Genomic DNA, 12950 nt, shown 5'->3' with positions numbered 1-12950 from the left:
CCATGCCACATTCATACAGAAACAAGGGTACTGAGAGTCCTGAAACAGTATAGTGGTTTTGGTGTTCTGATTTGACAGTCTCACAGTATCAGCAAGGTTGGAAGAGACCTCAGAGATCATCAAGTCCAACCTGTCACCACAGACCTCATGACTAGACCATGGCACCAAGTGCCACATCCAATCCCCTCTTGAACACCTCCAGGGATGGGGACTCCACCACCTCCCTGGGCAGCACATTCCAATGGCTAACAACTCTCTCTGGGAAGGACTTTCTCCTCACCTCCAGCCTAAACTTCCCCTGGCACAGCTTGAGACTGTGTCCTCTTGTTGTGGTGCTGGTTGCCTGGGAGAAGAGACCAACCCCCTCCTGGCTACAACCACCTTTCAGGGAGTTGTAGAGGGCAATGAGGTCACCCTGAGCCTCCTCTTCTCCAGGCTAAGCAACCCCAGCTCCCTCAGCCTCTCCTCACAGGGCTGTGCTCAAGGCCTCTCCCCAGCCTCGTTGCCCTTCTCTGGACACCTTCAAGTCTCTCAGTGTCCTTCTTAAACTGAGGGGCCCAGAACTGGACACAGGACTCAAGGTGTGGCCTAACCAGTGCAGAGTCCAGGGGGAGACAGGTAGTGTTGTCCAGTTTTTGGCATATTTATTCATTCCATCATGCAGCCTAAATGACATATTCCCCATCAGATGAGCTACTGCTTTCCTAGTTTCCATTCATTTTTTACAGAAGATTTATTTGTAGCTGTAACCCATACTGAGAACACTTCTTTAATCTGTGCTAGATGTGTTGTCCAGGGAGGTGGTCAAGGCCCCGTCCCTGGGGGTGTTTAAGCCCAGGCTGGCTGAGGCTCTGTCCAGCCTGATCTAGTGTGGGGTGTCCCTGCCCATGGCAGTGGGGTTGGAACTAGCTGATCCTTGTGGTCCCTTCCAACCCTGAATGAAACTATGAAACTATGTCTTTCTGTGTGCACATCATGTACACATTTTAAAGTGAGGCCAAGATAAGCTATTATTTATACATACACAGTACTCAGAAAGCTAACTGTACATGTGGAAAATATCAGTGAAAACCACTACACTACTTCAAAATATCCTGCAACAATATGGTAGTTTTAATGAAGCATTAATGCCAAGCCTGAAAACTCTTCTATTAGGCATCCGTCAGTACCTCTAGAAGCTAAGACCCAGAACAGAGGATTGAATATCAGAAAGAATATCTATCTGAATACAGAAAGAACTGGGGGAAAGAATACTTCTCATTTCCAGATGCTAGAAATGAAACCTACAGAAAGATTTCTCCAAGAAATCAAGCTGTTTTCAAATGTAAACAGTAACAAACCCAAATGGAGCACCTCTCCTGTGAGGACAGACTGAAGGAGTTGGGGCTGTTCAGTCTGCAGAAGAGAAGGCTCCCAGGTGACCTCATTGTGGCCTTCCAGGATCTGAAGGGGGCTACAGGAAGGCTGGGGAGGGACTGCTCAGGATCTGAGGGAGTGCTAGGACTAGGGGGAATGGAATGAAGCTGGAGGTGGGGAGATTGAGGCTGGAGGTGAGGAGGAAGTTCTTCCCCATGAGAGTGGTGAAGCCCTGGAATGGGTTGTCCAGGGAGGTGGTTGGGGCCCTGTCCCTGGAGGTGTTTAAGACCAGGCTGGATGAGGCTGTGGCCAGGCTAATCTAGTGTGGGGTGTCCCTGCCCATGGCAGGGGGGTTGGAACTAGCTGATCCTTGTGGTCCCTTCCAACCCTGACTGATACTGTGATACTAAGAAGGTTATCAGTTATCATGGTCATGGCATCACTAGCTAGCTACTAGAAGGAAAAGTTGTCTTTCCTTTCCCCCTTTCCACAATGCACCAGTTACCATAAAAGGACAGCTGGAGCTCTGCTGCTTCCTCTTTCTGCACCTCAGGCTCCATTTTTTAGAGTTCTTTTCTGTGTCTTACCCATTACAAGTCGCTGCTGCACTTTCCTGCTGTTGATAGTTTTGTCATATGGCTACAACAATGTGAAATGAACATTGTTTGGTATCTTTAAGAGCTGGCTACAGACTTCTAAAAAGGCAGCAACTGGACTTGCAGGCTTGTTAGTTATGCATGGCTGCTGCTTGTTAAAGTGCTACTGTGCAAAAGCTGAAGCACTGGAACTGCCTGCTGACAGAACCAGGAAGATCGTGCTGCCTGTGTCTGCCCAGTTGCCAGACCGAAAAGATAGAGATGTGTTCAGAGTTTTGAACAAAAGCTGCATAAATTCATGGCACAGGCCAGAGAAAAACTGCTTGATGTCTTCAGGAATTATCAGGCTGCATTTTTTTGTTTCCTGGAAAGGGTTCTTTTAAAAAGAAACTAGGGGCTCAAGCACAGAAGGACAGTCAAAGAAAAAAATGTCTCAGACACCAAATGGTACAGGCAGAATGGTCACAAGATACAATACCGCAGCAGAATTTGGCCAATAATCCTTTTTTTGAGTGTGAAAAAAATGAAAGGAATGGCCATTTGGATACTGGAATGCTAAATTATTGTTTCTGTGATTCAAATAATAAAATTAATAACTCAATAAAGTAGACTTAGATAAATTAATACTAGACAAGCCTTGTTTTCACAAAGCACACTAAAATGGTCTTCCTTTTGCAAACCCAAAGAGCCTTTGTGCTCTAACAGAAAATTAAGCAAAGCTTGTATACTGTAAATATTAAAACACAGGATTCAACCTCCCAGTGAGTTAGTACAGTTTCACTTTCCTTTGTACTCTAGTCTCCAGTGCATTTGGATAGTCAAACCAGAAGGAGGTATGAAATTAATGTGAGGAATTATATATACATAAAGACTTGGAGACTTGATAGGGTGCTTGGTGCCATGGGTTAGTTGATTAGGTGGTGTTGGATGATAGGTTGGACATGATGATTTTGAAGGTCTCTTCCAACCTGGTCTGGTCTATTCTATTCTAGATAGATAGATATAGATATATCTATATATTTATATAGAGATAGATAGATAGATAGATATAGATAGATAGATATAGATAGATATATTTAGGTAGATATATGTATATAAATAAATGTACCTCCTTAATGGACTAATTTAAGACATACACGTAGTACAGGGAAAGTATGCACCTATTTTAGTTGCTGAACAGTAATCCCTCTACATGTGGAGTATTGATTTGACGTGTGTTTATCATCTCTGGGAGTGTGATAAATCTGCAGAGTAAGTGATACTAATTCTGTGTTGTGCCTCAGTCTGCAAGCTAAGCTACGTCCCTACCCAAGCTGCTTTATCCAAGCCCCCCAACGCATCTACCCGCCTTTCGTTGTCAGATGGCAGGCAGTGTTGGGGCTTGCTTTGAAGTGTTGCTACTTTGATTTCTTTCTGTGACAAGTTCTAGGGCCGTAGAAGCAGCCTGGCAGCAGCACTCAGGAGCCAGTTACAGCTCTCAGTCGCTGGCCACCCCCCCCCCCCCCCCCCCCCCATTGCCTGTAGAAGTTAGCATGCTTAAGTTGACACTGATCCCTCAAGGGACTAGCTACCAGCTAAACAAAACTGGAGCACAGGGCTAGCCAAGCATAGATTCTCTGTGACCCTGTGTCAGGACCTGTGATCTCGTTGTAAAAGCCGGCTATGTTACCTCTGTGCCCTCTGAGACTCCCAGGGAATCCCCAAGTAAATGAGGCGGGGAGTTATTTATATCTCCTTTGTGTCTCTGTCCCCATCCTTTTTGTTTGTTTGTTTGGGAAAACAAGAGGCGATGGAATACTTTTAAAAGGCAGATTTGTTCCCTTCTGAAGGCTTAGGACAACAAAGCAAGAATAACTTGGCCCATTAATTATAGATAATGGAAAACGTGTAAGCCTCTGCGTGGTTAAAGGAGTGAGCACAGTGTCATCGACGGTATCACAACTGTTGTACACAGCATTTGAATTTTGCTGGCAGGTTGGAATGTTTAGAAGCCAGGAGACACACGAGGTCTGATAAATATACCGAGGGTGGAAATGCTGGTTTGCTCGTGCAGAGGAAATAGAGCAAAGATACACCATAGCAGGGAAAGCTAGCGGGGACAAAGGAGATACTATTGACTCATTCCAGACTGCCGACTTAGCAGCTCCACTTTGTTTCCTTTTAACTTTTGTAACAGTAGGAGCTCAAAGCCTCTCAGTCTATTTTCTGCACAAGCAGAAACACCCAGACTTCAAAAAGTAATCCGCTGTGAAGAAACTGCGAACCATTAACACATTAAAAACTGCGCCTAGCACCAAACAAGGCTTCACAGTTCCTTGCGTTTTGCAGCGAGTAAACGATGTTTGAGGAACAATATTACACTGTTGCATCCTGGCAAGCAGTTCTCCGCAAGTATCGGCTTTTGAGAAGCTTTCTGGTGGGTTTGGCGTGATATGGATCTATTTGTTTTGCAGTGGGTAAGTACCGCTTCCATATTTTCACGGATTGAGTGAAAAAAATCCCCCTCTTTTACTGCCCCGGTAGGATATTGCAACGAGTTCCTAAGCCTCTAACGTTACACTCGTAACACTGGGGAAAGCAGACGACGTGTGAAATTCATCTTTTGTCTTTTCTGCTTTAATCTATTGCCCTTCTTTTTTTATTCTTTTTTTCCTTTAATATAAAAAAAATTAATAATCAGCTTTTTGTTGTCCACTCTGGACAATTATGTGTCCAAAGCCATCGATGTAACTGTTGATATGCTCACGCATTCCCCGTGCCAGACCCTCTCAGGAGGAAGGCCGGCCGCTGTGTCCCAGCTTACTCCCGAGGGGTGTCCTACAGAGGCTCGGCACAGCGGTGTTAACTCCGTCGGCAGCTCTCGCTTGCACCGCGCTTCTCCCACAAGGAAATCCCTTCTCCAGCGCACAGTGTGCGCTGAGGACGTCACCGAACGTCACAAACGCGAATCGATCGGCATCACGTAAGCCGCGCGAGTAGCGGGCCGCATCCCTCTTATGTGACTTTTGGAAGTGTTTAGCGTAGTCTCCCTGTGACCCCCGCGGGACTGCGCACGGCCGCTGTCCCCGCGCGGCGTGGGGGGTTGGCGGGTGGGGCGCCCGTGTGCTGCCTCGGCGTCGGGGGCCGCGGCCCCCCCTGTTGGCGCGGCGGGCTGTCACTCAGGCGACGTCACAATACGCCTCTGTGAGCGCTGTAAACACTCGGGCGGGCGGGCGTGTGTGTGTGTGTGTGTGTGTGTGTGGAGTGACGCGGGGGCGCGCCTCACCCCCCCTCGACTCGGGCTTGCGCCCGAGCCGGGGATAGGGGAGACCTGGAGGTGGGAGGCGCGCCCCCGCTTGTTTGCCTGCGCGCATGGTAGCGGCACGAAAGGTAGCATCACTGGAGCAAGGGATGATGTAATTCTCCCTCCGGCCAGTAACTGCCTGCGCTTGCACCGATCCGACTGGCAAAGGGGCGGGGGGGTGGGGGGTGAGCTTGTTTTACTCGTGATCGTATCAGCATCTCCTGACCGCGCACCCCCCTCTTTAAACCCCGCTCCGCTTGTCCCCTCCCCGGGGCGCGGAGGAGGGAAGGGGCTGGGGGGGGTGGAGTGAGGAGAGGCGGGGAGGGGAGCCCCGCGTCCTGTGTGCAGGGTAAACATGCCGGTGAAGGCAGCGCCGAGCGGTAAACAAGTCTAAGGTGCCCTCCGCCGCCCGGCAACTTGCTGCGGGCGGGGTGCCGTCCCCCCCGCACGCACACACACGCACACACACACACACACTTCCCTCTAACAAAAGCCCGTGCCTTTAATATCAGCGTCTGCTTTTGTTCGGCGGGCAGCAGCAACCGTCCCTTCTCCCGATCACCTTATTTCACTGTTTTTCTCCCACGTCCAAATCCACGGCTCCTCACGCCCCGTGCCCCGCCACTGCCCAAAGCTCCTTCAACCGCGTGTCCCCCCCGCCGTCCCCCCACAATCCCCGGAGCTGCCGGTCCCTCCGGCCCGCTCTCTGGGGCAGCAGGCAGGTAGGCGAGCAAGCAGCCCCCTCCTCCCCTCCCCCCCCCCCCCCCCCGCCCCCGTAGAAAAGGCAGTAGCTAAATGGCACTTACTGTCAGAAGAGGAGGAGAGGGGAAGCCCTTCTCTCGGTGCAAAAGCAAAATAGCCACTCGCAGGACGTTGCCAGCATAGGAGACAGCGAGGGAAAAAAAAATAAATTAAAAATCTTCCAGTAGCAGGGGGGTGGGTGGGAAGGAGGGGGAAGGGAGAAGGAGGATTCGCCTCTTAACCGGAGAAAAATAAAATCAAAAATAACCGTGTGTGTCCCCTCCCCGGTTGCCTTTTTTTGTGCAGTTTCAGCAAAGCTGCGAGGAAGTTGGTCCTTTTGTTCCACTATTTATAGATTGCGTCAACATTGCGAAAAGGAGAAGGCGGAGCAGTGGCACTTACTCCTCACCGAGGGGTGGTGGTAGAAGATATCGGGGTGGAGGGGCGAGCCAGGGGGAGCGAACGACATAGAAGCCCGGCGCATACAAGCGACCTCAGCGCTCTCCCAACCCGCCGCCGGCGCGGCCCCGAGCGCGGGGGATCCGGTCGGTGCGGCGGCGGCGGCGGCAGCGGCAGCGGAGAGAACCGCGCCGCTTCCTCGCCCGGCTGCCGCACAGCACCGCCCCGCGGGCGGCGAGGCGAGGCGCGCCGAACCCAGGGCCCCGGGCTCCGCCGCTCGGTTCGGTGCGCTTCGCCGGTAGACCTTCCACCTCCGTCCCTCCGGTAGAAACCTGTTGCGACCCCCCTCGGTTGGGAGCTCCAAGGGGCAGGTGCAGGCACCGTCTAGCCCCGTTTTGTTTCTGAAGGGTTAATTCGGGGAGCCCAAGGGGGAGCGCTTTAAAACACGAGGGTTGTGAAAGTTACAGTTCTCTTCTTCTCCGCCACCCGAGAAGGCACGGGGGAGGCTCAGGGTAGGGGGAACCGGTGCTTTTCTGGCCGAAGGCCAATGTTTCTAAACTGAATGTAAACAAAGAAAACGGCAAACACTAGAGGAGGGCCTTCCACCGCCGCCAAGGCTGGGGAACGTGTTCCTAAGCGGGTGCCGAGCTTTGCCCACCCCCTGTTTCCCTCCCGGGCCTGAGCGCCCACGGTCAACCCGGCCACCGCCCTCGGCTGCGGCGGGACGCGGGGAGTTTTCCGCCGGCAGGACGGCGCAGGGTAGCTAGCCTCAGAAAAATCGCTGTGGGTTTTAGTTTTTTATTCCTTTTTTTTTTTTTTTTTTTTTTTCCCCTCTCATTTTTTCCCCTTTCGACTCAGTTTTCGGTTGGTTTTTTTTTTGGGGGGGCTTCATTTCGGGTTGTAATTTTTTCTGGAGAGCGAGGGCTCGCCTCTCCCACCCCGGGAGGCAGAGCCGCCGTGCCCTGGGCGGGCGGAGGCCAGGACGGGGCTTGCCCGAGCCTGCCGGGCGCTCCCGGCTCCGGCCTCGGGGCTCGTGGAGCTGCTGCTTGTAACGTGCTCGGGGAAATATGCATGGGACTCCTGCCCCTTTCTATGTTTAGACGGGGAGGTCCTCGCTTGCCAGCACCAAGGCCGGCAAGGTGTCCCTGAGGGGTTAGGGAGGAAATGGAGAGAAGAGAGGTGGAGGCGTTCGTCGCCGTGACACCCGGTTGTGCTGCGGCCCTAAAACTCCCCGTGGTGGACTCGCGGGCCGTGCGTGCCCCCAGCAGAAGTACAGCCCTCGGACTGGGCGAGGTGTGCACCATTCCCAACCCTGCTCCTTGCTTTCGTGAAATCTATGGGCGGATGATTTCCCCTCTTAGTTGTGCTTCGTGACAACGGATGCCTTCCCGATGATGATTTTCTGGGGGAAAGTGCGAGTCCCTCGGAAATCTCCCCAAACCGCCCCGCCCCAGCCCACGCACGGCCCCGGCTTGCCGCGGCGCGGGGAGCGCAGGTGATGGTTGGGGGAAGCTCCCACTGAATAAAACAAATTCCATAGTGTGGTTCCTTTCTTGAAGCGTTCCCCCAGATCTCGGACTTTCCCGCTCGTCTACGGCTTGGTGCTTGGCGGGGAGGTCTCCGTCCCACTTCGCTGCTCTTGCGACAGAACACGACGTGAGCTTTCCGCGGGGACTGTGGCTACTCTTTTCCTGCTCTGCTGTGGTTTAAAAACAAAACAAAACAAAGAGGGGGGAAAAAAAATAACAAAAGTGATCCGGTTAGAAGACGGAGAGTGTTCGGTGTTACTCGAAAAACGGATCGTCTTTTGCGTACAAAACCCATGGCAGAAGTGAACTCTTCTAATAGCCCTTTAGCTGATCATGTAAAAATTGACTGATGGTGGAAAGTAGCAAATAGCGGTAATAAAGAACAGACCCAAACTTCCTGGAAAGGCATAAGGCTTCCTGGAAAGAACTGAGCTGTATAGAGAGTAGGTAAGCAATCCACTTGCTTCTTCTCTGAAAACTTAGAAGGAAATGGGAATAGTTTTTTTATTGGGTGGCTGGGTTTTGTTGTTGGGGTTTTTTGTTTGTTTGTTTGTTTGTTTTAAACCCAGTTACGAAACAAAATGTTTTAAAAGTAATGTTGTGATGGAAATGGGCGAAGGAGGATAAAAAGAAGGAGGTGAAACGCGTGAGCACAGAAGGGCGGGAGCTGCCCGCTTCGCCCCGGCCCGGTCGCTCGGAACCGGGGCGGGGATCGGGGGTGTTGAACTTCGGCAAAAGCCACGGCGCTCAGAAATGTTGCAACAGCACTTTGGAAGCCTCTAAAGAAAAGCTGAATTGTTCGAACTTAGGTAACTTAAGGAAACTCGTTATGACCTACATTGCTTTTCTGAGTCAGCAGCCAGCAGCTGCAGCCCCAACCCCGGCAGGTCCGTCTGCGCTGCACCCCGCCCCCGCCTGCTCCAGCCCCCGCCGCACCCCACCCCCCTTCCCTCCTTCCCCCTCTCCTCCTCCCCCCGTCCCGTCCCCCCTCCCTCCCCGGGCTCGCTGCTTCCCGCGTTACAAATAAACTCGCCTGGATCGAGACGGTTTCACTTCTGCCGTCAGAAATAATGCCTCTGCGTTTTGGGTCTTTTGTTTTGTTTGTTTGGGACTTTTTGCAGCTTTATGGGCAGAGCAGTGTGCCTGCTTCGGTAACTAGTTTGTGAGGGGGAAACACAATTCAAGCGGAGGACAAGGGTGGGCGTTTTTTATTCTCCGAAGTTTTTCAGAGCTGTACTTTATTTCCCAAAGTGATCCCGATTGTTTCCTTCACCGGGCGATCGATGCCTTACAGTGAAAAGTTCCTACGTGTTGCACACCGCTTTGGATAAACAAGGAAACTGAAATTCCTATCCAAAGCTTAGCAAACAGCTTCCCTATTTCTTCTGTAATGTAATATAAAAGCAGGAACGATTACGCTCCGAATGTCCACACTCTCAAGGACTCGTAGTTTCATTCAGTTTTCGTCAAGCTCGGACACTTACGCCGAGCGTTCATTAAACTCACGGTCAGCATTAGGGGGAGATCCAAGGATCTGTTTTAAACGTTTTACCGTCTTGATTAAAATGATCTGTGCGCGAAGTTAACGCATCACCCCAGATGGGCGAGGGACGGGGAAAAATCAGCCAGTCAGCGTTCCTTTATGTTCAAAATGACGAAAGAGTCGAATTGACCTCAAAAAAACTCCGCCTTTTGGAAAGAAGCGCTTGCTGCCTCTCCCTTGCCTCCGTCGCCTTCCCCCCCCTAATTCTCACTTCTTACTTTTCGACACACCGTTGACATCATCAGGCGAACTGAAACGACAAAACTCAGCTCAGAATGCCTGGACTTTCCGATCGAGCCTTTACCGGGCTTGCACACTCCTCCGAGAGCTGCTTTTCTTGTTTTTACCATTATTATTGATACCTTTGTGCAAAGTTTTAGGCTTCTATTTGGCCAAGCACGGCGACTCACCGCATTTCAAAATGTGACAGAGACATCCAATAAAATGTCCTTTCCTTTATTATTATTTTTGTCCCCTTTTAAATAAACTTTAACAGCAGCGGTGGGGAGTTGATTTGCTGCTCTTTAGTAAGCACTTTTATCAGCTGTGTGCGTCCTGTAATAGCGATATTTCAGTCTCCCTTCTTAAAAAACCAGCGAAATGTGGCGATAGCGATTGAAAGCAGCTTCCCGTTCCCCTAAGCAGGAAGGGAGCAAAAAATAAACACCGGCTCTGGTTTTGGGGTTTAGAACAAGGTTGTTTCTCCGTGGGGAGATGGTCCGTCTCCCAGCCGCGTGTTCCTGCAGCTGGACGCGGGAACGTCTCCGCGGTGAGGCAGCGGGGGTGAGCCGCGTTGGCGCAGCCACGCTCGGCTCGGCGTTCGGCGGGTACTGCCAACCAGCACCAAATAAAGCCAATGCCGTCGCCTGCCTGCCTGATTCATTTTTTTTTCAAAGAACCCCCAAAATTCCCCCGTGGTGTCACGGAAAGAGAGCGGTGGCGGTTGCCACTTCGTAGCTCTCCTTTCTCACAAGCCCCAAATGTCAAATACAGGAGGGAAGTGGAGTGCTTAGGGAGGGTAAAAAGAAAGAAAAAAAAAAAAAAAAAAAAAAAAAAGAAAGAAAGAAAAAGAAAATAAAAATGAAAAAAAAGAGAGAGAAGAATCAGATCTGGCTGGGAAGGAGAGGGGTGTGATGAAGGAGAGGGTGAGAAGGATTTTGGCTTTGCCGGGACTGACACAGTCCGTCTCCACTTCGAGCGAGGAGGGAGCGGTTCCCGCGTTCCGCTCGCCCCGGCGATATGCCTGGGAGTTGTATGGGAACCTTGCGGCATCCCGCTGCTGCAGCCCCCTGAGCTCCGCGGGGCAGCCGTGGGGGCAGCTCCTGGAACCTGCCGCCTCCCCCTGCCCCTAGCTCAAACGCCTCCAGAGTGCTTGGGCAGCCCCGCAACTGGGCAAGGGAGGGCGGCGGAACACCCTCCGTTCCTCCAACTCTATCTCCGTGCGGTCAAGCCCACAGAACGGGCTCAAAAAGCGAGATTTTGGGAAACCTGTGAAGGGAATGGACGTGATCTGCGCGTCAAAGCGAAGCTGTGTAGGATCGACAGCCACATTTAACCACCAGTCACTTCTACCGAGATGTAGGGGCGTTTTGTTTAGTTTTGTTTTGTTTTTCTTTCGGTCTGGAAACTTTTTTTTGAGGGTATATCTCGAGCTCCGTAATTTCGCAATTATATTTTCAGGCACTGTTGTCTATATCCAGCGTACGCGACCAAGTTGGTAAAGACTGGCTGATTTTTTGCTTGTACCAGCCGGATTGCTTCTGGATTTAATTAACCCCGTGCGCTTCGTCACGTTTCTTTTACCGAACAAACTTATCCGGGCAGCCTGCGGTCAGCTCGGTACTGCTCGGTATTGCAGGACTGGAAAGGTACGATGCACTGTGTGCAAAATGGTTGTAGCCTTTCAGGGTGTTAGCGAGGGTAAATGAAAAGTCCCGGGACGGTAAGAGCAAAAAGTCTGGTAGCCGTCCAGGAACAAAATCGTTATTTCTAATTGAGATTGTTAGGGGTTCCCCCCCTTTTTTTTTTTCCTTTTCTTTTTTTCTGTTCTAGCGTAGCTGGAAATCGTCTTTGTTATGTGTAAATTAGTGGAGGTTTTAAAACGTGCTCGTCACGACTGACTGGCCAGAGGATGCCTACGGCAAATAATGACAGCCCTTAGCGAAGGACATGCAGCAGTCCGGGTTTTGGTAGTGGTGTCCCAGTGGCGACTTGTCTCTGCCTGCCCACTTTAAATAAAGAAATGAATTCTTTATCTATCTATCTATTTATTTATTTATTTAACTTGAATTATTTGAGTGCCGCGGCCAGGAGCAAGGGGTGTCATTTCAGAGCTGCCCCCGTGGCCAATGACCCACCCTTGGCCGGAAAGGGGATGCCGGGCAGGGGGGCCCAGAGCAGGGGGAGCTCGCTTTTTTTTTTTTCGCTCGCAAATACTTAGTTTCTCTCCCTTTTCGTTCTCCAGCGCAAAGATTGGGCTGATAATAACCGTGTCTCTGTGTGACAGCTCGCTTTCCTGCCAGGCTCAACATCCAGCTCGTCCCTTCGATGACAAGTTTCTCAGCCTCCCGTTTTTTTTTCGCACGCTTCGTTTGAGATGTCTCAGAGCTGGTGTTTTAATGTGTGTCCCTCTGTCCTCCTTCTGCCTCGGTGGACCCAGAGCTACCGGCTTCACCTCTTGTCAAACTGCGCCTAGATTTGGGTGTTAATCCAGGTAGCTCGAGCCCTACGGACGACTGTTACCCTACTCTTCGGCATAATTAAATGAATCGATTTTAAACCTCGCCGTTAAAAATCCCAGGTGCAAGTACTCGGCACCTTGGGTGCCTGCTGGTTCTTTTATTTCTCCAGGCACGTAAGGAGTTATTTAACATATAAAAAGCAGCGAATAATCACCTCCTCATAGTAGAAAGTGCAATTAAGCAAAAAAGTTCAGAGACTCGTGAAAAGCTGTCAAAAAGTAGCAAGAACTTTGTTATTTATTTATTTACTTCCCAAATGTAACCGTGTTTTGCACTTGAGGTGGAGGCTTCTCATCTCGGTTATTAATTCCTCCGAGAATGATACTGAGCTCCCGAGGGGCCCGATTCTGCTTACAGAGCAGTTACCAGTGACTTGGTGGTGGAGTCGGGTGCCGGAGTGGGGGCGCTTGGCACCGAAGCCATGTCACCACTCAGGTCTTGGTCAAGCATCGCGGCGTGGAGAGCCGCTGTAGATCTGCCTTCTCAGGCTACTTTTGCCTTCCGGGAAAATGAGTGGTTACTGTAAACTGTTCAAATTGCTCGGATGGAAACTTTGCGGTGTGTTGGAAATAGGACAGAAAAGACAACGACACCACCTCTGAAAGTAAATTCTGACTTCCTGAAAAGCAAGAAAAACTTTCAGGATCTGGTAGTTAACGACAGTAATTTCTGTCCCTCTCCGCTGAAACCAGAACGTGTGCCTTTAGGCAAATTGTAGGCTTTCCTTTCCGATCTCCCTTAGGGGAGCGGGCGAGCCCTCCT

General features: G+C 50.9%; 2 long non-coding RNA genes across 10 annotated transcripts in view; one reads left to right on the top strand and one right to left on the bottom strand.

Annotated features, from left to right (window-relative positions):
* The window catches only part of LOC137454875 (uncharacterized), a 67457-nt gene extending 60820 nt beyond the window's left edge, over positions 1 to 6637 (bottom strand). For all 3 annotated transcript variants that reach the window (XR_010990706.1, XR_010990705.1, XR_010990707.1), the window contains exon 1: positions 6042 to 6637. This is a non-coding gene — a long non-coding RNA (uncharacterized lncRNA). The remainder of the gene's footprint in view (positions 1 to 6041) is intronic.
* The window catches only part of LOC137454873 (uncharacterized), an 80823-nt gene that overhangs the window by 65436 nt on the left and 2437 nt on the right, over positions 1 to 12950 (top strand). For 4 of the 7 annotated variants that reach the window (XR_010990700.1, XR_010990702.1, XR_010990698.1 and 1 more), the window contains 3 exons: positions 4281 to 4408; positions 11128 to 11315; positions 11912 to 12160. This is a non-coding gene — a long non-coding RNA (uncharacterized lncRNA). The remainder of the gene's footprint in view (positions 1 to 4280; positions 4409 to 11127; positions 11316 to 11911; positions 12161 to 12950) is intronic. The other 3 variants (XR_010990701.1, XR_010990704.1, XR_010990703.1) reach the window with 3 other exon arrangements.

This window comes from Melanerpes formicivorus, unplaced genomic scaffold (assembly GCF_026170545.1).
Source record: "Melanerpes formicivorus ecotype bairdi unplaced genomic scaffold, bMelFor1.0.p_v2 SCAF_87, whole genome shotgun sequence".
In the NCBI taxonomy this organism is placed as follows: Eukaryota; Metazoa; Chordata; class Aves; order Piciformes; family Picidae; genus Melanerpes; species Melanerpes formicivorus.
This window is presented reverse-complemented; position numbering and strand designations above follow the sequence as displayed.